This window comes from Dromaius novaehollandiae, chromosome 26 (assembly GCF_036370855.1).
Source record: "Dromaius novaehollandiae isolate bDroNov1 chromosome 26, bDroNov1.hap1, whole genome shotgun sequence".
NCBI lineage: Eukaryota > Metazoa > Chordata > Aves > Casuariiformes > Dromaiidae > Dromaius > Dromaius novaehollandiae.
In genome coordinates, this window is record NC_088123.1 from 4,756,421 (window position 1) to 4,778,683 (window position 22,263).

The 22,263-nt window shown below is 37.8% G+C and overlaps 1 protein-coding gene across 3 annotated transcripts in view; it reads left to right on the forward strand.

The window, feature by feature from the left end:
• LRRTM4 (leucine rich repeat transmembrane neuronal 4) overlaps positions 1–22,263 on the forward strand; it is a 451,637-nt gene that overhangs the window by 84,699 nt on the left and 344,675 nt on the right. For all 3 annotated transcript variants that reach the window (XM_064497873.1, XM_064497874.1, XM_026122384.2), the window contains one exon: positions 18,398–18,557. The gene's annotated coding sequence lies outside the window, so the exon portion shown is untranslated. The remainder of the gene's footprint in view (positions 1–18,397; positions 18,558–22,263) is intronic.

Sequence of the window (22,263 nt, forward strand, 5' to 3'; positions counted from 1 at the left end):
TGTTTTGTGATGAAGGCATTTGTCTTTTCTTGCATGTTGATTTATGTAGGGTTATTTGCATGAATAAGATGGCCTAAAGTCTTCCATACAAACTTTTTAGAAAGTGGTGTTTCACTGGGGAAAAGGCTAACCACATACTCATTTTATTTCCACTTTAAGTAATATATACTGTGTATGTGTATCCTCTTAAAATTTCAAAACTGGTATTATTTTATAGGTTAATAGCATGTCTTGCTCTGTGTATATATTTTAAAAGTCGGATGATAAAACAGGTTCCGTCATCTCAAAGTGACAATCGATCTTGCTGGAGACAAATTTGTAGCTATTACATTTTTGTGCTTGTGTCAGCTAACCTTGGCAAACAGAGTCCTACTTGCTATTGGGATGAGACTTATAAATCTTTTCTTTTCCACTTTCTCTTCTTCCTGGTTTTGAAACCTTGTCTTAGGCCTTGTCACTTCCTTTATTCATGGCAGCAAGAGTATCCTGTGGTTTGAAATTTCTTCAAGGACTAAGGTGTAATATTTCACCCTTTTTTATCCTGTTTTTTTCTTCATTCCCCCCCCCCCCCCCTCTCTAGCCTTGATATATTAAAAACAAAGTTGAGACACCTTTGTTCTGGCTTCTGAGATCACTGTTTAAAGTATTTGTTTATAGTTGGTCAGTTTTAGGAACATAATGTTCTAACACCTTATATTTCAATGAATTGTTTGATCTGTAAGAGTCTGTGATTCATTTTTGTTTTCCACCATAGTCCTGTCGTTCAGCGTATCTGAATAATACAGTTTTCCTTCATGCAGTCCTTGCAATAACTCCTTCAGCACAAGCTGAGTACCTCTCTGTGTGGACCCATTTTATCATCTTTTCCCAGTGTCTCCCAAATTTATATTAAATCTTTAAAGACATGTGAAATCCTTTTGAATTTATTGAAAGATATATGATAAAGGAAGCATCTCAGTGTAGAGCTATGTGAAAGCTGCTGGTCAAAACTTTTTGTGAAATAATTTATCCTAAAATTTAAGGGAAAACAAATATTAAATGTATTTTGTTCAAATAGCTTTCTATGTTAATATTTTTACTTTCTTCTTTAAGTATTAAAAAGAAATTACCTAGTGACATATAAATCAAAAATTTCAAGCCAAAATGAAGTATTTCTTGACTTTCAGTTTTCTAAACAGTTCCGATTTTCCATATCTGGAGGACCTAAAATGTTCATGTTTTTATCTCTGAAACCGGAAAAAGAAATCTGACGTTTGCACGCCTCTAACCTGTGGCCTACAGCTTTGACAAGACCGTAGTGTTGGAGGTCGACTTTTTTTTTTTCTTCTTCCCTGATAACAGCATTTAGAAATGAAAAGTGCGTATTTCAAAGGCATTTAGCTTTAATTGTAATAGTTCTGGACTTGCTCTGTCTTAATTGTTAGGGTTTTACTGCTGATCATCTTTGCAGAAAACAGTATACCTGTCTCCTTCAGTCAGCCACAGACTGTACCTGTTCATCCAGAAATACCTGCACTGTTGGGTCTCATTAATTCTGCAGTTTTTACACAAAACCTGACCTGCTTACTCTGCAGCTCATGAGATTCATAAAGTCAAATGGCAGATTTATACAAGCAGGCAGCTGTCTGCATGCAGAGTTATGGTGCATGGAAGAAATATGCAGATGTCAAATACAACCATGCAGTTGGCAAATTGACTTTGGGTATTTACATATAATAATTACCAGTATGGGGAATTTGAGCATAATCCTATTCAGAGAGGGCATGGAGCGCATGTGGAGCAGCCCAAATACAGGTTTTTTTAACTCTTTGTCTGGCAACAAGGACATATTTCTTCCAATAATTCATTACTATTTGTTGTACTGTACTTACAGGATTAGAGGGATTTTTAAAGGATAGGGCTGTTTTTTGGGTCCAAGAATGTAGAATTATACATTATACATAAACTCCTTCAGTGCTGCAAGAAATAACTTACTGCATGTAGCTTGTGCTAGCTACATATGTATGCTCTTAATAGGCAAGAAGAGTAGAAAATACAAAGACAGGTATGTGCACTTACATATATAATATTCATTTTTATCACAAAGGCATTAGCTCAGATATTAAATATCAAGTACTGAACTTGCAAAACTGAGCTATGCACACATCTACCCTCTCAAACTGGGTCAGGTTGCTGGTGGCTTGGAACAGCTGACATTTTTAATGAACAGTATTTCAGGTGCATAAAATGAATGGGTCTTGGGGAAGTAGGTTCAGATCCCCTCAACTGGCTTTGGAGAAGAATACGTCCCAGATTAGAGTGCAAAAATACGTAGGTAGAGCTGGGTGTTTGATGCCTACTGAACTGCATGAGGGTGTCCTACTTTTTTCCACTCCTTTCTTACCCACAGTCTAGCAGTTTTTTCACCTTCTTTTGCCTTTATCATATTGCTGCTGTTTAAGGCATCTATTTCTTCAGCATGTACAAATCTGTTAGAAATGGTAAATGTGTTTAAATTTGAATTAAAGCTTTCACTGATTTACATCTTGGGAGGGATGCTTTGGCCCAAGGAGACAAGGCTACTCTTGTTCATTATTTATCTGTAGTTCTAGCTAAAGATAACTTCTCAAGACATGTACAGCTTGTGGTGCAGTTTACTGTCTTACATGAGGTATCTCCTGCCTAATATTTTTTCTCGAAGATAAAGGGACAGCATATGAAGAGCCTTCCTCTGACTGATTTTACCATTTTAGACCGTTAATGCTTTTTAAACTTATATCAGTAGATGAAGATTTGTTTGATTTCATTTTCTTGACAAAGCTTTTCCAAAGACCTTTCAGTTCAGATATTTGGTCAGTATCTCACCAGTGCGATACAAAAAAGGAGAAATATAATCAAGCTTTCCACCTGAATAAAATGCAAAGAGGAAGGACTGCACCTTGGTTCTCCCATTTTGAAAAGTGTCTTGCAAGTATGAGGTGTTCCAGGAAAAGCACTTTGGGATAATCTGGGGGTCTCACAACAGCAGGTGCTGATTTAGTGTTGTGGGGTTTTTTTCTGATGTGGTCCAAGAATCATAATTACTGTAATTCTCAACAAAATTATGGTTGGAATAAAATGTTCAGTACCTCCTATAAATTTGCAAGGAAAAGGTTTCCAATATCATAAATAGCAGTGTCTGCAGCACTCCGAATTTTCTAATTCTAACTGGAGTTAGAAGGTGGCTTTATGAAAATGGATCTGTGTTTTATACCAACACTAACATAATTGCTCATCATTTTTTAAGAGAGTTACATGGGGATGTTGATAGGGACAGGAAAATAATCTTTTGGAAAGTTTGGCTATGGAGTTAGATGGCTGCAGTTGGCAGTCGAAATGTAAGTTCTGGAAGCCAGCGGCATCTCACACTTACTATTAAGCAGGCGGATGCTCATGTGTGTGCACATGCACGCTAGCTTTCTCTGCCAGTTGTATTGTTCATTTGGATAACAAATACTGGTAGAAATTTTCTTAGGATCATCTCTTTGAGTGGAGCGTGCTCTCTGTTCTTATTTCAATTTGTTTTAAAGTTTGTTTGTCTCAACTTTTGCTGACAGCAGGCATTTTAAGTTTCTTCCAAGTCAAGTTAAGGAGTGTTTGATATCCCTGTATGGAATATAGAACCTGACAAGCATAAAATCATTACCAGAGAGCCTTATTTACATGAAATGCAAGGCTGTGTTGGACCAACAAACCTGCTGGGATGAGAAGAGATCTCCTCTTAAAAAAAGTGATAGGAAATCCCCTAAACGTTTATGGTCTGTATGATCCCCCTTTGACATAAACCGATTTATTTTTACTAAGGTCTGTGGAACTTCATAAAGTCTACACTCACCTGAAAATCTGGTAACTCTGATGATGTGATTCACCTGCCTGTTTCATGTTCTCCCTACTGCCATAGAATCAAACAGTTTAGAGTTGCAAACACTCTTCCCCTCGCCCCACAAATAAGGTATGGAAACACTGTTTTCTGCATTTTATTGATAAGAACTTGAGAATTCCAAGATGGTGCAGAAAGTCTGTATTGGAGCAGACTGTAGTTCTCCAAGTCTTGAGCTGTTCTGCTAAGTCCCCTTTCAAGGCATTGTGTGTTGTATTTAGTGCTGGCCTGAAGACCCATTAAAGTGCACATAACAGGTCTTAATTCTCCCTCTGCTCAGCACTGCCCCCCTCTTTAAACTTCCTCTTTCAGGGTCCACTAATCTGGCTTTCATGGCTATATAAATTTACTTTAAAAGATAAAGATGTAGAAGGAGCAGCATAGGAAGATTCCTACAAGGTAACATGGAACTGTTTGCTATCCATCCAGAAATTACTTTTTTTTTTTTTTTTTTGCAATCCTCATATAATGAACAAAAAGCAAGTTGATGAATTGTGCTGATGAAAAACGTTAAAAGTTTTCTGTTACACCGTTGCTGCTGGAGAAACACTTTGTCCTCTGGGAAGTAAATCCCATGAAGCGAGGTTATCAAATAATCTCTGTATATTATGATGAAATCTCCAGAGGTTTTGTGCAATTGGTAAGCATGCAAATAGCAATTGGAGAGCTGGGGTAAAAATAAAAGTAGATACTAACTTTTTTGCTAGATTAAAAAAAAATTTCAAGTTATTTGTGCAAATGTTTTGAGGTTAATGATGCCTTCAGCGAAAGCAATAATGTTTCCAAATCTAACTCCTTGGTTTTGCTCCATTCATTGGTGCCTAGATAATATATTTCTAACCATGAAGAGTAGACTTTCTCATGATCCTTTGCCCACTATATGTATTTTAATTTTATTTAAAACTCTCACAATCTCTTTTCTTTTTTTGGTGCACAATCTTTTTTTTTTTTTTTTTTTTTTTTGTCATAGACATGTAGTAGTTACTTGGATTTAAAAAAAAAAAACAAAACAAAAAACCATAACTCCTTCTCCAGGGAATTAGAACATTGAGAATGCAGTAGATTTTTTTATTATTATTTTAAGTATTTATGAGAGAGCTTAATTTTTATCATTGAATGGAGACTGCAAAATTCTAACCAGATTAAGCACAACTCTGTATCTGTTCTGCATGGGTGCAGTGCTGCATATTCTAATAATAGTAAGCATTTCAAAACATAAGATAGCAAATTTCTGATTGAAAGAGAGAGTTTGGCTTGTTATCGTCAGCTTAAACTCCAGCTGTTCTGCTGAGAAGTTAATAAAAAATAAAGACCAAGAGGCATGTATCACATTTTAATTTTGATCCTGCAGTTGCACCCAGAATTTTGCTTGTCTGACGATGGCAGGATCAGGGTCTGTCTTTGAGTGGAATGGAAAGTATTCAAAATATCATTGGGTGGGGGAGATAGGGCAGAATTGAGTATATACAGGCTTGATGCTTGATTTCATGCATGGATTTTGCTAGATCTACAGCTACTTAGAAAAAAACACCTGTCAAAGGGGCTGGAGTAAAGACTGTGATTCAGATAAACACAGGCATGTTTATCTGCATATAAATTTATAAATGTGTGTAAAATGGTAACTCCTAAAGGATCTAATGAATTTCTAAGACCCGTTGTAATAAGTGCTGCACACACCTGATAGGCTATTCTTCCCCTTAAGATTTTGTAATTTAAGTAGACAAAGAATGGCAGAAAGGAAGATGTGAGCAGTAGTGGCATCTCCAGCAGTGGAATTCCTTCTTCTCCTTTTCCTTCGGCCCCATGCATCATCCTGATTTACTCTCTGTGCTTCTGTTGATATGTGGATTGTTAGTTTTTGAGGTAGAGACCGTCTTCTAAACAACCGTGTACAGAAGGTAGCACAATGTCGCCCCGTTCTTTGCTTTCAGATGTCCTGAGGTCACCTAATTTAACATGCTTCTGCTGCATAAAATGCTAATTAAAAATGGTGAAGTTGAAATCTGATAGATCCTGGACTAATGCCTGAGAGTGGGTGGCTTGTGTGCAATCAATGAAGTACTCCTGCAGCATAGCATTCAGAGGAGGATATGGCATTCTTCTAGGACCCTCGGTAAGCTAAATTATCAAATGTTGGCAATCCAGTGGCACGGCTGTATTGCTGTTATTGCTTTAACTGCACCCACCACAGTCGTACCCTTGACTTCGTTGTAGATGTACCCTATGGAAGTATTTCTAGATCAGTTATGACCTATAAATCAAATAGAGGAAGACTGTGAAAAAGGAATTTTTACCGAGGATTTTGTTTTGAGAGTTTTGTTTTGGGTAGAACTGAGAGAAAAAGGCATGCTATTTTAATAATTTTTTGACATACCTAGTCCCTGAACAGCATCCCTTGATAAAACCATTGCATTGTCAGTCTTTGCGCTCTTGGGCAATGTATGCTGAGAAGACAGTCTAACACATGCCTCCTCACACAAAACAAAACTCCAGATATGATTTTTTCATCACAAAAAATTAATGGTGCCCTGTTTTACAAGCTGGATTTTAATACAGCTTGACAATTCTGTTCTTGTACTTCTCTGCGAAGTACACATCTAGTTACTTTTGTTCTGTCTCTGCTGTAACAAGTTGACAAGGAAGGCTGTGCTTATTGCAAGGCTGGGACGGGAGATGAAATACATCTTTTCAAGTGGATATATTTGGATATATTGTGATGACATGTCAGATTTTCTACTCCAAATTTAAAAATACCACATTTGATGTACATAAAACAGCAAAAAGATTTGGGGGGGGGAGGGGGCTATTTTTAATGTGAAGAGGTCTTCTGCATTTTCAGATTTTCAGGTTTTCTAGCCTCTTTTCTCATTCGTCCAATTGTGTCACTTCACAAGAAAGATGAAGGTAGAATGTAGATTAAATCTCTCACCCATACAACAACAAAATCCCTTAAATCCCAACCTTTTTCATTTTCAGACTTCTGTTATTTCAGACAAGAAAATGAATTTGTTTTTAATTCCTTAACTTTTAGTGTGTTTATATTTAAAAAAGCATTATTTCCATCTTTGTTCAGTGTATCTTCTCTATAATTCAGTGTTTGCTGATTGATTATGATTCTCCACGACCCCATATTTCAGTGAATGATCTCCTGCATGAAAGATCGCAGGCACAAGCCATCCCTCTTAGGTCACAGAGCGAGAATACTCCCATTGCTCGCCGCTGCTGCCATCGCTGGAGTCTCCTACATAGTGACATTGTGCAGCCTCTTCTTTGCTTGTGTAGTAACCTTCCTAATATTAGTGCTGATGTACTCTCATTTCTAATTCTGGCAAGGACATTTTCAAGAAGAGTGGTGTAACAAAAACAAAGGCTGCTGCAATGCCATGTTATGTTCAAGACGCTATAAATGCTGAGATAGGCTTTAAAGAGTTCTGTAGGTGTCATACTGTTTTATATGTGCTTTGTAGAGGAAGAAAAGTCCGGTACCACCTAGTTTTGCTTAAGACTTCTCTCTGATCTGGAATGTCCAGAGAGTCTACTCTGAAATGCAGAAGCTGCCTACTTGAAAAAGGTAGTAGAACAAGGATGTCTCTACAAACCACAGTACAACTGTCAACACGAGTATATCTTTCATTTAGTTTTGCCTGTGACTGTTGATGCAACTCTTTCCTTCTGTTATGTTTTCTTCACTCTGAGTAACATCTAATATAGACTGTAAGCTTTTAGGGCTGAAACAAAAAGCTTCTTTTTCTTTGGCAATGGTTGGTAGTATATTGTCTTGCTTGTTACACAAGCTTAATTTGATATCAGTGTTTTCAAAGAGCATCTGGAAGCCTGGACTGAGAAAATCAGAGTTTCAGATTATGGTGAAACTTCAATCTCTAGTGGTATGTCTACACTACAGGCCCAGGAGCAAACTCAAATGCTGGACTTCTGTCAACCAGACAAGGCTGCTGTAGAGCAGGCTGGCTGTAAGGAAGGTAGATGAGAGCCTGCCCGTGTGGTTTGGGTTCAGGCCAGTGACTGGTCTGTGGCTTTTCTTTATTTAGCAATGTGACATAGCCTGAGTTCCTGAGACACTTCTGCAAATCTCTGCAGAAGCTTGCTAGCATGTAATGTTTTTGATGAGCTTTGAATATTTTACCATTTGGTTTTTAGACCTTTCTTGGCTTCCTTTTAATGTCCAATGAGAAGCCAACTCTAAGCTTTCTTTTTGCACCTTTTGAAGACATTCCCTTTTCTGTGGAACTATCTGGCTGTAGCCAGCAAACCTGAAAGAGCTGATGAAGGTGCAGAAGCTAGTCCACCATTTCCAGTTCTTTAAGGAAGGAGATCTAATAAGCAGTACTACCTTTTGGTGCACACCTTTCTTCTTTCAGTCAATCTGATAAGTCGTCTTCACGATTATTACTTGGACTAATGCCATCTCTCATCCAGTTGGGTCAAGGAAATAAGTTTCCATGGTTTTGTATTTTTTTTTTTTTTTTTTAAGAACCCCGATTAAAGAAGGATATGAAACTTGCATTAAAACAATATTTCAGGCAGCTAAAAATTTTGCTTTGCCGAGGCTGGGAAAGGAAAGCAGCCAGATGTGACTCTGGAGATAAGCAGTCAGGTAATTAGTATTATTACTGCTGCACATGTAGAACCTGATTTCCACAAACATGGTAGATATAAACTGACAAAAGACACAGAATTATTGGGATTTAAGTATTAAGAACTAGATTTTTCAGAATTCCATATTGGAAAATAGAATCAGGGCCCACTGTGTTTATGAGAAAGAAGTTAGTTGCTGGAAATGGATCTTAACTGATTCGTTGAACTAGCTAAAGAAGGGGATAATGTAGTGAATAAAAAGGGAAAGTTGGAGAGAGTTTCAAAGTACCAACAGCTGCTTTGTTTGTATAGCACACAGTCTATATCCCAGTATAATACATGGTATTGCACAGGCCGTATTCTCCCTGTGGAATGGACAAGGATTTTTCATTTCCTGCTTCATTCACAGCCAGCTACAGTGATTTCACAGAGTCAGCACCTATGCTTTGCACAAAAGGAAGAACAACAGTATAATTATTGCCAATAGCAAACATGTCCCAAATCCCATTTCCACTACAACAGTAGAAAACACCAAAAACAGTATCACATTGCCTTTGAAAGAGAAAGGAAGGTAGAGAGGAAGTGCCTAGTGCGTGTGGCCATGTGTTGAAAGTTCTTTCATAGAAACATCCAGGTTTCATTCAAGACGTGCATTTCTCATTGCTGACTTGCATGAAAACAGCACTAGTGTCTTCTGTAGGGACCTTATAGTTTTGGAGGAAAAGAACAAGATGTTCATTTTACAGACAGGAGGCCAGTTTCAGCTCTGACCTTTCTCTATGAATGTCGGAGGAAGAATACTCCCATGGAATATTGTTGCGATGGGCTTAGAATCTAAGCAGGTTTTCTCAGCAAAGCCTATTCTAGTTCACTTTCTCTCAAAAAAATATTAGGGGTTTATGCTCATTGAAGTAAGAAGATAATCCTTACTGCTTGTTCTAACATTCTGCCCTAGTTATGTTTTGTCCAAGCCAATGGTCTGTGAAGTATGCTAACACTGAGAAAAAAATAGTGAATTTTATTACAGATAAGATGTGTCCCGTAAGCAGTGTGTATTAGTTGTCTTACCTCTGGTCCCAAGTGGAAATGATTCTTTGTGCGTAACCATTTATGCTTTAGAAAAGCTTGGGGAAACACGTAAAATCATTATGTGTGATAAGGATTTATTGCTGTTGTATTTGGAGATGACCTGCTCCAGCCAGTTTAGCGTTTGAAATCAAGGCTCTCTTAGTATAAGACTTGCACAGCAACTTCATTGCGTCCTGTGCAACTCAGAGTCAGTATTGTATTACCTTAAGTTAAGCATGTGCTTAGGCTTTAGCAGGATCAGACATCAGATAAATGACATGTATTAGAGAAGGCTAGTTACTTGCTCAACTCCTGTGTGTATTATCTCCAATAAATCTGTAATTTAAGTCGTCCCATATCCTAAAATGTCTGTTTATATTTGGAAACAGAAGAAAGATTGAATCTTAAATCTCCTGAGCAAACCGTTAGAGAAGGGGTGCAAAGAGTATATACTTCAAATTGAGAGTTCATAGCCCCCAGGAATTTGCAACAGGCTTGTTTGGCTAAAGGGCGTGTAAAGAAAAGACATTTGAAAGGATTTATCAAAGCACAGAAACAAGTCTGAACAATCTCAAATCAATAAAACCTTATGCAAAATGAATTGCAAGTATCATGTCTCTCATGGACTGCTGTTTCCTTGTATTATGGCTGATGTTTTGCTTTGTTATAGGCTCCAAGTGAATAAGAAGGGACATCTTTTTACTTCTAACAAAAATGAAATAACCTGTTACTGCTTCTACCTGTCCAGAATAGCTAATAGTCAGCCCAGGAAGTAGCAGAGGAATTTTTTTACAATTACAGTGCTGGTAAACACTGTATTGATAGGCGCTGTATCAAAGACACTGGGTTTGTTAATGATTATTAACTTAGAACTTTTTCCGTAGATTTTTCCTTTAAATTTCAAAGAACTAAACAGTTCAGCTCTGCAGGTTTTCCATTTTGTAACTGGCAGTTATATGTTATTTCCCTCTGCTTGGCATTGTTCTTTCCTTACTGAAACGGAGATGGCAACTGTAAGAATATTTAATCTGATATATATGTGTAATTTGTTAAAAGACAAAATAGTTCTAAATTCTTCATTTACAAGTCTGTTTCATGATTATGTAATATTGTGATTGGCAGTGCTGAAAACCACTGGTAGGACTTTTGCTGCTTGTTCCCTCTCCAGCTGCATTCATGTTGACTTTAACTCCAAAGAGTTAAGTTACGATGTTCCTAGGTCCTGTAGCCTTTGTGGTGATTAGATGCTATCTTTTTTTCTGCCTCCTAGGAGGTATTTTTCTAGGTTAACCCTCTACAGCTTTCCTGTTTTCTCATTCCTATGACCTGCAGTTATTTGGTATCTAGCTTCTGATCTGCAAGAGCAATTCAGTTTCTTTCTGTACAACATCCATGGTATTCAAAAATTAAATAAAATGGTCTTTCAATATTTCAGAGATGAGGCATTTATATTTTTCTTATCTTAGCAACCCATCCTACTAATGTAGGAAGCAAAATGAAGCCCCAAGTAGTTTTTCCTCCTCTTATCAGGACAGTTTTGCAGAGTGAAGTTGTTTCTTTTACTTTACTGGAATGTGAATAGCTTTTGGTACAATGCGAACATTTATCTAGACAGATGTGTCAGTGAATTATCCAAAGAAAGGCAAAGAACTGAGTATCTTCAGCCTCATGCAAATAAATGAGCTACATCTGAAGATTTGAGCAATCAGATTTGCATAATGAATGTGTTTATGCCACATTATAGTCACCTGGTTTACAAATTCAGTGAGCATTTCACCACTATTATCAGCTGTCATAGTAGAGGAATTAAACATCCAGGAGAAAATAGTTTGTAAGGCAATGCAAGTGACATTTTGCTTTGTGCTCTTTAACTTCTGATCTTCAAGAAGTTTTTCTTATTTGAAGATTAAACTCACCTCACCTCATTGGTGGTTGAAAATGGCAGGATTCATGTATCCGGGTTTTAGTGATTTGGGTAGGGGATTACTTTTCCATTTTCTTTCATTTAAGCTGGGCAAGTGGCCATCTCTGTATCTTCTGATTCTAATGCTTCTATTTCATTATCTGTTTACTGTTATAAGCTTTTCCACAAAGTTTATTTTTTTACAGCTTTGTCTGGTGCAAAACTATTTTGACTTCAGGCAGTGGCCTTAGGCCTCATCTTAAGCAAGATTTTCAAACAAAAAACAGTTTATCTACTCGTGTACCTCTGAAATTCCTGCAAATAATATCACACTATTTGGGCAACCTATCCAAATATACTGTTTCATTAAATACTGTATTGATGCTATTCCTGCAGGCTTTCTGATTTCTCTCTGATGTTAACTACATCTCTCATCTTCTTTTCATGGTCTTTTCACTTACTAAGTGTGGAGTTGAACATTGCCTGTCTCTCTTCCTTATGTTTTGCTCAGAAAATCAATAATTGCTACAAAGATGCATGCCATTATCTCTGTGGTCTGTTTTATAGCTTTTGATACATTGCATTTACTCCTGTGGTTCATGCTTTTTTTCCCCCTTCAAACTTCAAATATGGAGCCTTGCTAGAAACCGAGCTTACAAGTAGTGAGGCAAAAACAGTTTTGGATGCTTGAATTTGGAAACAATGCCTTCAGTTTACTGGAGAGTCATGAAAGAAAATTAGATTCCTGCCAAGGAATGGTCTCCTTAAGAGAACAGTGTTCCCAGAAACGATAGTTTACCTAAAGTGTGTCCATTTCTTTGCTTACCCAAATTCAGGCATCTTTTGGAGAGGTCTGTTTTTCTTTCTTATGTCGAAAAGTTGCTTAGTCTCTCAATTTTGGCATCTGGTGTTACTTGTCATTTTAAAAAGACTGTGGCTGCAGCATCAGCAAAGATGAAACAGTAAGCGTAGGTCTGCCCCGTTCAGTATGTTTACCTCATCTGCTCATACAGTCCTTATTCCTACTCATTTCTGTTGTTTAGAAACACTGAATTTTTTTTAGGATTTTAGTTTTTTTATGCTGCGTTATTATATTCCATCAACTGGGAATTGTAGCATTTTAGTTATACATTAGGACCGCATCTAAGACCTCCTCCTCCTGCACAGCAGACCTCACTTTTTGGGCTGCTTTCCTTTCATCTTCTACAATATCGAACATCACAGGCACAACTACTCATGAGAAACTGCTGCTAAGATTAAGATCTATGCCAATAGCAGCCCAGCATATGAAAACCATAGCAAGTGCCAGCCGTTGCAAGTGTTCTGCTGTTTCTTCGGCTTTGTTCTCCAAGTACTGTGAAGTGGCTTGTTTATATAATCTTTCTTGTTTCCCTCAGTGGAAACAAGACTTTGCTTGCAATGAATACAATGGATTTGTTTTTAATTAAGGCTGCTGGACATGACTTATATTTGTTCCTCTACACTTTGAAGGTTTTGAATGCCAGACTCTTTGGTTTAGTCTCTCTCAGAATTGTGGTCTGGAAAGGAGACCAAGCTGTGTGGGCGGAGAGGTGTTAGTGTTGCCTGGAGAGCACTGTGGTGTCTGGTATTTATGTAGCAGGAAGAGCTGGGTAGAGGTTTTTGTGGTTATATAAAACATTTTCTGCAAAAATCAAAATGTAGCAGGAAGAAACTACTTATGAATTCAGGTCATACTTATTAGTTTTGGATAGGATATGTGTGTTGCCCTGCACAGCAATTGAAGAGGCGATGATTTTATCCTGTTTACCCAGTAGCTGAGAGACCTTTTATGTCCGAGGCATAAGACTTGGGTTTGGACCTAGCCTCCTTTCAGGAGTTCTCAATGTAGGAATTCTCTAGAGAGAGCTGGCATCCAGCGTAGCTGAACCTGAAGGTTCCCTGCTGTCTTTGGGAAAAGAGGAATCTCACATTTTAGTTCTAGAGATTGCCATATGTGTTTTTCTATAGGGTTACTGATGTGCCAGTAGCGATGAGATGCTCAGTATTTTTCAGTTTGTTAAGTTTTTTGGTCAAGGATCTGAGGGCTTTTCGAAATCATCTAGATTTCCTTACCCAGCTCTCATCATCTTTTGTTCCATGGTTAATGTCCAAAAGCTCAGCTGTATTTGCACTGATGCTGCAGAAGTGTGCAACTCCTCAGAGTTGAATGATAGCATTCCCTATCACACTTGCCAATCAACTTTGTTTCTTAGACAGGTACTCCCTTTTTCACTAGTAGGCAAATATCTGATTATGTGGATGTTAAAAGCTAAAAGGTTGCTAAAGTTAATAATTCAAAATGGTGCTAAGAATTTTTGCAGGCAATAACTTTAATGGTTAAAATACTGTCAGCTGTGTTCTCAGAAAATGTCAAACAGTATAGCCTGCTGAGTAGAGCCAGACTGGAAAAAAATTTACTAAAACAGGGTTTCAGAGGGAAAATGCCTCTTACAGGAAACCGTTTGTTACAAAATCACTGATTTGGTTGAGATTTCCTTAGAAAATTATTTGAAACACTGTCTGAAAGTGTGGAACCCTCCCATTTTGATTTTTGTCAGGGAAAAAAAGCATCAGTTTCTTGAATCAACTTTCTGTTTTGCAATTTTTGCAGGTTTGAAACTGAAAATAGATAACATCATAATAAAACCTCTCTTCTTCTATCTTTTCCAGTGCTAAATAGGTAACTCAAAAGAGTTGGTTAACTATCATTGCCAAAACATGGAATAAAAAAAGCATGCAATAGAATTTTGCGTTTCAGGTTTAAGACACTCTCTAGAGGTTTCCTGTCATTTATACTACTTTCCAAAGATATTTCATCATTTTTAAAAGCCGTGTTTTAATGGTGCTACTTAAATGTTTCTAACTGCATGAGAGGACGTGATTGCAAGATGCTTCTTGCTAGCTCATTGCTGACCTCCAGCTGTGCAAACAAAGGTTATGTTCTTATAAGTAGGGGTCTCTAGTAAGGTATAGTGTTTGATGGCCAGAATATTCTCTCACTAAAGTTAGTTGCCTTTCAGTCATAACACTGCACACATGTAGAGTATGATTATGGCCAGATTTTCAATAAGGTAATGCATCTTTAATCCATTGGAAATAAATGAAGCTGTAGGAGCAACTCCGAGTAAATAGTGGTTTCTTTGGGTTAGGGACTAAAAAAATCAAGTAACTTCATTTCTAATCTAGGTATTGGATTCCCTGAAATGAAACACTTCCTTTTGTTTCCAATTACATAGAATATTTGGTCCTTTGTTTAAGAAAAAGGAGAGGGGAGAGGAAAAAAAAGCCGCATCAAACAAACATTGAAGCCAGTTAGTTATGCAAATGATTGAATAAATTTTTCCCCCTAGGTACTTGTCCCTGCTTGAAATCACATTTGAAAAAAATTTTGGTGTTCAGCTTTTCCCTCTTTCTATTCTTTCTGTACTGCACTTTTCAGTGGATTTCCTAAAAATATTTTTCCAATTCAAGTGTTCAATACTTGAGAGTCAGGTTACTTTATTTTTTCCCTTTACTTGTCGTTGCTTCAGCTGAAAGCAGAAGTATCACTGAAAAAGCCAGTCATGCTGGCTTTTCCAAGCTGCTTGTCTAACTGTGCAAAATAATGAAGACCTCACAAAAAGCCTACTCCTGCAGGAATACATCTTAACGTTAGCATTTAGTATCTACTGTTCAATCTATAATAAAGAATGCCTGTAATGTTAAGGGACTGAAGTTGATTGATTGGCTTATTCCAAATTTAAAAAATTTTAATTTTCAGACTCTAAATGAAGGACAAATTTAGCCTACATTTTTTCTTCTCTCTCCAATTTGTAGACTGCAGAGGACAGTGTCAGATTATATGCAGTGCAACTTTTTTTCCAGACTAGTGTAAAGGTACCTGTTTTTCTAGTGATTTGTGTACTGGTTTTATTTTCTTTTACAGATCTTTGGATACTTTACCGCTTTTTTTTTCTTTTGTCTTTTAGCATTAAACTTATTCTTACACTAATAATCTGTTTTCTTGTAGTGACAGAGTAAAATAAAATGTAATTATAAATAAGAATATGGATAAGAATATACATTGTGTGCACAGAGCTGTTAGTATGATTTGGTTCCTATGCTGTAGCAGGTTACTGAACACCGTGCCACAAATGTTAATCTGTCAAGGAGACCTCCTGTGATAGACAAGGCTCTGATTTAGAAGGCAATCTCAAGAAGAATCTTGCCTGTATAGAATATGCTTTCTCAGGTCTGCAAGGAGATCCTTTCTTTGCTGAAGAAAGGGTACACATGTTCTTTCATGACAGCGAATGTTCAGAGATCTTAATCTCTGAGTATACCCTATGTGGAGAAAAAATGCCTTTCTGTATTCACATCTCCTAAATCTACCCAGCTGTGTACCCAGTTTTTGATGTTGTACAGAAGATTTGGCCAAATCAGATGAATTTCTGTTCAGTGTTCTGTTGTCTGTCTGAAAGCAAAAGGAGGGCAAAATCAGCGAAACAGGCAACCCAGCAACAGTATTTACATTTCATTAGCCCCCCAAAACAAAGGTTTGCTGCCCTGCGTTTGGACTAGTACTAACTCAGAGAAAGAAGGAATTTTCTATATAGATGAAATGAAAACATAAGTGGAGGTGGACACTTGGGGATGCCGAAAGTTGCGCAAAAAGTCAGTAGCATTGCTGGAACTAGTAGAGGCCTTATTCACAGATCTTTATTCAATGGATTTTTTTCTGTGCCATTCTTCTTGTTATATGACATTGCCTTACACATTTGAATGAGCATTGTCATCAAGCCCGCTCTATCTGTTCCTTCTTTTTAAACATTGGTTTATGATTCTGTAATGAAGTAACTGTGCCTTGCCTTGTTTGAGTATTGTCTAATGCTAGAGCCTGACCTGTGTCTTTACAAGTCACTGTGTTAGAGATACTAAATAATATAGAAATTACAAGTGTACTCTGTTTCATGACAATAATGTTGGCCTGATGAGGTTTGGAAAGATTCCTGAGAATTGTTCTTTACATCAGACTTTTTTTTTTTTTTTTTTTTTTTTTTTTTTTTTTTTGCGAGTCCTCTGTCCTATCCCTTTGATTTTCCAGGGTTTAGGTTGGCACTTGCTTTTTGTAAAACTTCTGAGGTTAAATAACCCAGTCAAAAAAGCTTAGACTTGGCTACCAGCCAAAAAACTCTCAAAGTGAGGCATCCCAGAAGGATAATGTTTTCAACCTTTCAAATCTCAAATGGTTCACTGCAGTTCTAATTACAGTCTCCCATCAAAATAACCTCCCATAGAGAGAAGTGAAAAAAATACACAGTGCGTAATTTCTCTATACAAAGATAAGACAATTGATTGCAACCCATAAAGCTACCAATTATGGAAGATTTGCTTGTTGTGTATTTTTACTGTTACTATAGAATAAAACTGAGGTTTCCAGGTGCTGTCACAGACATCTAGTGTGACTGAACAAATGGGATGCTTTGAAAAATGTGCAGTAAGTCACTGAGCTCTCAGAGCCCCAACTGTAAGCATTTAATTGCCATTGACAGTTCTGACCAATTAGGTCTCTGCAATAATGATTGCATCAGCAAAAATTACTGGATCTTTTATTTTCAGATAACCACAGTCCTAATTGGAGTATGGTTTCAATGAAATCTCTATTCTCCATTACCAAAACTAACATTAGGGATCACAGGAATCAGTGTTTCAATCAGTGGGCTGTGAACTTTGCTAGGGGTGAGAAAGGCAGTCAGGATTGTTGCAAGGCACTGAAAATGTTGGTATAGTTTAAAGCAAGGAAAATATTGCTCCTTTTCTCTTGTTGCCCCTCAAGATCTCTGGATGTATCTGCACCATATAGCATGTACTTAATGAGACAGAGCCAAGTCTGAGCTCCTGCGCTCTTTCAGAGGGGATTATTAACATGCATTTGATGTTACTCTAATGTGATATATGGTTTCTGGTCAGAAAGACATTCGTTCTCTCTTTGCAACATAGTCTGTGCTCCATCATGGTTACCAGTAATATGCTCTGTAGACAAATCTTCCGTTAATATCTTAAACGCATACATGCATCAATGCATATACTTACAAATTCATGTTTATATAAGCATGTGACAATTAGAATATTACTCTTCTTACTATAACTTATGTAAGAAAATCACAATAGTATAGTACTCAAAATAAGGTCTCTGTAGTATGAAAATCCTAACAAAAACTCATACTTGGCCAGCCTTGGGTTCTACCTTTATTATCTTGCAATCCACATCAAATATTTTTCAGGCATTAGCAAGAGAAAGGCCTTGCTGAAAGTATTAGCTCAACCCACCATTCTGCCTGTTCTTCCTCACATGCACTGCAGTTGGAAAAGCCAAGTGAGCCTCCGCTGAATTTCATCTGCCTGTTAGGTGTGGGCCTGGAGCGGCTGAGCTTCCCTATCCGCTGGTGCCAGTAACAAGGCAACCCAGTGGGAGAAAACAAACTGGACGATTCTAGTCAATCTGCAAATTGTCGGGCCCCTGGGGTCTTTGTTGAGAAAGAAGACTCCCTGGTAACTCCGGCTGAATGCAATCTGAAGGGGTCGGAGCACAGGACTGATGACTTCTCTGCCCTGCTGGGTGCATTGACAAGTGTTCTTGTATTATGGGATTAGAGGATGTTTGTTGTTACAGGCAGTGTTGTATGTTTGCACTTTTATGCATCCCTCTTAAGTTCTTATTATTTCAATTGCAATTTTAAGCTCTTCTGTAGAATTCATTTCTCCTTTTTAAAACTATATAGGCTAATTTAATCAAGCAGTCCCTAGAATAATAGGGAAGTTATGCTAATTTTTGGAAATGAAAGTGTATCTCTTTTTTGCTGGTAAAAATAATGTGCTCTTATTTTACGAGTAACTTGCTCTCTTTTTTTTTTTTTTTTTTTTTTTTGGAGAGTTGGAATTGTTTCTTTAGTACATTCAGAGCTCATCACGAAAGGATCACACAGAATGAATCCTGTGAGCAAAGGTAATTGGCACTGTACCAGCTAATGCTGCAGCCTTGTATGTCAGGAAGAGCCTTTGTGGGAGCGTGTTTCAGTAGGAGGAGTTCAGGTAAGCCTAATGACTGGATTCAGAATGAGGAAATACTATTATAGCTATTTAAGAATGTTCATTATTAAAGTGCCCTGAAGTTGTTGTTACTGCTGAGGCTAAACACGTTTTTATTGATAGCCTCTGGGCTACAGCACTAGACTGAAACTTGAGGGGCTCCTGTGTTTGCCCCTGCCTTCTGAGTAGTCTTGGTCCCCAGTTCATTGCTTTGTGCCTCAGTTTCCCCAGCTACAAAATGGGGATAATGATGCTGACCCAAGCTTAAGTGCTTTCAAATTGGCTGATAAAAAGAAATAATACAAAACCTCGGTTTTGCTGTGGTTTGCCAAGGCTACAGATCTCCTCAGAGATTCACAGATGTGCCTTTTAGTCCCATGTGAGATTTCTGTTTGCAGTAAGTAGGTTTTTATACTACTTTTCTTATTTCTGGATCAGGCCCCATTTCAGGTCCAGAAATTGCCTAACTAGCACAGCCACCATAGCTGCACACTGATCTTCAAAGGAGCTTATGCTTCGGTCTGTGAGTGCTTTTGTGTTGCAGTACAGACAGGGAGGGCTCAGTGCTTGTAAATGTTTATCTGATTTTATGATGATGAACTGGAACTTAAATGTTCTGCATCCTTTCTCTGTTTTGTCCTTTCTCTACAGAAGGCCGCTATGGTCTTCTGCATTAATGTAGATGACATTTGCAAACCTTTGAAAAGCACCTAGAAGGCCAAGTTTTTAAACCCTATCAAGTGCCAGTTGCAAAATTCTGTTGCGTGGTATTAGCTGCACTGTATACTAATTTTGCAGTAGTGGAAATGCCTGCAGTAAGAGCAAGGCACTGGAGAATAGTACCTACCAACACTACTTTAAAATAAGGTAATAATTCCTGCTCTTTAGCCCCAAAGGCACTGTGCTTTTAGCTTTGTTTTCCTACGCGACATTAAGACTGCAACATTAATTGTACAGCATATAAGCCATGGTCTCCTATCAAGCAGGATAAAGTTCTCTGTAGCTGCAAAGAGAGAGCTTGTTGCTCTGATACTTATAGGACTCTAGTAACACCTGTACCTTTTAATAAACAACCATTCCTGTGAGTGCTCAGGAAGACATCAAGTTAGATTCTCGTGATAAACAATACGAAGAAGCCCTTAATAATACTTGGCTTTCAACAGAATTTGTTGTAAGGCCAAATGATTTATTTTGCCTGAGGTGGAACGCAGAGAAAATTGTAAGAACAAGGATAAGAATTTTTATGGTTTCCAATGTGCTTCTTTGTGAGATGGTTGCTGTTAGAACTAGGTCTATGGTGAGAATTAAACTGAAGATGAGACTAGCCTGCAAGTCCAAGATTTGCTGAACAAACACAAGTTTTGGAGTATGAGTATATGCCTACAGTCTGAATTCAGACCTAAATGCACAAGCATCTGGTGGCTGGAGCACTGAACTGAGGGCCAGGAGAGGTGCATAGTGGTCATACCTCTAGTGTTGATCTGGTGTGCGATTTGTCCAAAGACCTTTCTTTCCCAGTATCTCTTTTTCTCTTTTTACTTCCTTTTGGCTTGTCTCCCTACTAGGAAAATCTACAGCAGTAGAAATTCTTTCATAGGCCGAGTGTCTAGCCTTATCCCAGTTATGACTTGTGAGTAATATGATAAGGCAAACAACAGACATTTCAATCCTAATTTCATTCCTGATAGCATCTTAAATATGTATAGCTTTTCGCTTCTAAGAGGAGAATGAGCTGATGACAGTATTTTCTCTTTATTAATCACCATCACTTTATTCTCTTTTCAATATGTGGCATTGATTTCCATTGCTCTTTTTGTCCCATTGCGCATGCAGGGTCAGTTCATAGTGTCAGTTTTCTCGTTGCTACCCCTGTTTCTTGCCAGGAATAGAGCAGTTTCACTCCAGTGCAAGGTTGTTGGTAGGCCAGTATTATTGCTTCTGTTTCCCATAATCTTTTTCCCTCTGCGCGAATGCAATAGATACAATCTTTTACATTACACATACTCAATTCATGCTCAGCAACGCAGGGGCTGGATAATGGAATCCGGAGATTCTGCCTGTAGGTCACAAGTTCAGATTTGGTTTGTAGTGGTAATGATCGAAACCTGCTGCAACTGAATGGCTCTTTCAGTGTCCTGCGAGAAATGAATTTATTGGTTTAGCCAGCTTAGAGCCTTGTTCTCTTCTAAGAAGTGTACCGGATTTCAGTCTCTGGTGGCCTCGTGTGCTTCAGCTAACTATACCGGAGCTGGATTAGCTTTAAGGTTTTTCAATTTTGTATCTTTCATGGGAACTGAGCTTGCTAATGAAACAAATGAAAATACAGCGTAAATTCAGAATTTGTCTGTTCAGATCTTGAGGCCCAATATTCTAAGACACGTTATGGCCATAATTTTACATATGCTGGAACTTCTATGCACGCTCTTGAGTTTTATCAGGGGATCTTTTTTAGATGAGTTTACACTTATGCCTGCTTTAAATGCATTTTGCATTGCTAAAGCGGTGTGAAGGAGTGTTGGTACAAATGATAGTCTTGCCCATTTATCTTTTTTAAAGTTTTCAGCTTCTGTGAATTTGTCCATATATGTTCAGTAGTCCTGGAACACAAAATGTTCATTTTAGGTGAGTCACTTTGGAAGGTTTACAAATGTCTTGGCCTGTTTTAGTCCTTAATTACTTGAGTTGACCTACTCCAGTCAAATCATCTTTGCACATCAGGAAATGCACTAAGAAAGTTTGACACCCAAAGTTACTGCAGGTTTGCCTTGCTGCTTGGGTACTTTTCAAAACCAATTGAAACAAAGGAGCCCACATTACAAAGGATCACCTGTTCACCACACAGAACCCCTGACTACTTGATGTTCCCCTAACTCAAGAACATTTTTGGCCATCTAGTCAGATTTTATATTAAAAATAGAGCTGTTGCAAAATTAAATGCGTTCTCAAATGTAGTAAGAAAGGATTTATTGGAATTCAAACCTCAGTTTTAAAAGTTAAGGAGAATGTGGGGAAAATCGCAAACAGTTAACAGTAAGTGAGGAGGCATTAATAAGAACAAGTAGCTAAACCAATATGAAAACGTACTGTATGCTTTTTTCTTTTTCTTTCTTTCTTTTTTTTTTTTTTTTTTGAGAAGCTTACATTTCTGTTTGTCTCCTGGCACTGCCACAGCATTATAAAAGGCCATTACGTAACTGAAAGCAATGTGCAGGGTGCTAGGTATTTTGAGCATATCAGAATGACTCCTATAATAGTAAGATTTCATTTGGATCAAGCAAAGCAGTCAATTTACTTGTCAAGATGTCTTGGGCCAGTGACTTTTGCCTTTAGTTTTTGGGGGCAGAGTTGCCCATTTTTTAAACATAAGCAGTAATTTCTCTCATGAAAAGTGGGACTTACTGGTGACATTTTGATGATGACTATGACAGTTGCTCAGTTTTCCCTTGAAAGCTGGTTTTGTCCATAAACATTTGCCAGCACAAATCCAAGTTCAGGTTCCTGTTCTGCTCTTGCAAGACTGACCTAGATGACCCAATATATCAATGGTAAGCTAAACTTTTTGAATGCAGTATATAATCCATTATGCTTACATTTATTTTACTGTTTACAGTGGAAGGCCCTTCTGTTTTTCCATCCAGTTGCTCATGAACAAGTAATAGAACATGCTGTCTTCTCAATAGCTGCTTTTCGCTCCTTCATTCTGCCAGTG